The sequence below is a fragment of the Manis pentadactyla genome, chromosome 10 (assembly GCF_030020395.1).
Source record: "Manis pentadactyla isolate mManPen7 chromosome 10, mManPen7.hap1, whole genome shotgun sequence".
NCBI lineage: Eukaryota > Metazoa > Chordata > Mammalia > Pholidota > Manidae > Manis > Manis pentadactyla.
In genome coordinates, this window is record NC_080028.1 from 44,552,786 (window position 1) to 44,554,833 (window position 2,048).

The 2,048-nt window shown below is 37.5% G+C and overlaps 1 pseudogene; it reads left to right on the forward strand.

The window, feature by feature from the left end:
- The first annotated feature begins 919 nt into the window (after positions 1-919).
- LOC118935189 (olfactory receptor 6C2-like) lies at positions 920-1,622 on the forward strand (annotated as a pseudogene).
- Positions 1,623-2,048: the final 426 nt, after the last annotated feature.

Genomic DNA, 2,048 nt, shown 5'->3' on the forward strand with positions numbered 1-2,048 from the left:
TATCTTTCTGTGTTTTACTCATTTCATTTAGTATATTAGCCTATAGATCCATCTGTATTGTTTCAAATAATATTTTTTGTTTTTGTATGACTGAATTCTATTTCATTGAATAAATGAACCACATCTCTATCCATTCATCTATTAATGAACTCTTAGGTTGCCTCCATATCTTGGCTGTTAATGAATAAAGCTTCGATAAACACATACGACATATTTCTTTTCAAAGTGATGATTTTGTTTTCTTCAGGTAAATACCTGGAAATGGACATGCTGGATCATATCGTATTTCTGCTGTTATTTTTAGGAACCACCATACCATTTTCCATAATGGCTGCATGAATTTACATTCCCACCACAGTGAACAGGGGTTCCCTTTCTTCTACATCTTCACCAACGTTGGTTATTTCTTGTCTTTTTGATAATAGCCATTCTAATAAATGTGAGGGGATATCTCATTGTGGTTTGGTTTGCATTTCCCTAATGAGTATTTATGTTGAGCACTTTTACATATGCCTGCTGGCCATCCATTGGTGCTCTCTGGAAATATATCTCTTCATGTCCTCTTTCCATTTTTCAGTCAGATGATTTAGCTTTTGGCTGAATTTGAATACCTACTTCCTCCTAAACTCTCTTTGATGTTTACATGGTTACTGAGCAGAGTTCCAAGGTCAGTGATGAGAAACCACACACAAATACAAGTTTTATCATGTTGAGACTCACTGATGATCCTCAACTGCAAATTCTGCTTTTTATCTTCCTATTTCTCACCTACATGTTGAGTGTAACAGGGAACCTGACTACTCTCACCCTCACATTGGTGGACTCCTATCTTATGGCCCCTATGTACTTTTTCCTCAGAAATTTTTCTTTCTTAGAAGTGTCATTTACTACTGCCTGTATTCCTAGTTTCCTGTACAACATGTCAACTGGGGACAATACGATTACCTACAATGCTTGTGCCAGTCAAGTATTTTTCGGTGTTCTCTTTGGAACAACAGAATTTTTTCTCCTGGCAGCCATGTCCCATGATCACTACATTGCTATCTGTAAACCCCTGCATTACATGACCATCATGAACGGTAGGGTCTGTATCTTATTAGTCCTCTGCTGTTGGGGGTCTGGCATGGTGATCATTCTCCCACCCATTAGCTTAGGCCTCTAGCTTGAATTCTGTGACTCCAATACAGCTGATCATTTTATCTGTGATGCAGATCCCCTCCTAAAGATCTCATGCTCAGATACAGTGATAATAGAACAAGTGGTTATCCTTGCGGCTGTATTTGGACTCATCATCACCCTAGTGTGTTTGATTCTGTCCTACACACACATCATCAGGAGAATTCTCAGGTTCCCCTCTGTTCAACAGAAAAAAAAAGGCCTTTTCCACCTGTTCCTCCCACATGGTTGTGGTTTCTATTGCCTATGGCAGCTGCATCTTCATCTACATCAAGCCCTCTTCAAAGGAGGAGGTGGTGGTAAACAAAGTCATCTCAGTGCTCACTACATCTGTTGCACCCTTGTTGAACCCCTTCATTTACACCATGAGGAACAAGCAAGTGAAACAAGCTTTTAATGACTCCTTGAAGAGGATTGAATTTCTCTCACAGAAATCAAAGCTTTGATGAATCAAGTAAAATGTAGAAGAAAGTCCTCTAAATATTTAACTACCGCCTCTAACTTAATTCAATTCTTTGTGCCTATAATTCAGTCATATTAACCTTCTCAGACATTTAATGCTGCATCCTCTCACTTTAAGCAAACTCTTTCTTCTTCTTTCAAATCCATCTGATATGTGGTGCTTTCCCTCATTGGGAATCTATAAAATGTATTTCCAAGTAATCAAACTTGTTCATTTCTTACCCAAATGTTTTTTCAGTGTTCTGGTGAAGGAAGGAATGTAATAATATTTAAAAGTATACAAATTATCTAGAAGATATATTACGTGGTAATAGTACTAGTTTCTTCTCAAAAGCAAAGTTGTCGGAATTATCCTAAATAGTAACAGAGTGCTTGTCAATGAAGAAAGGAAAGAAGAAAGAAAGAAAGAT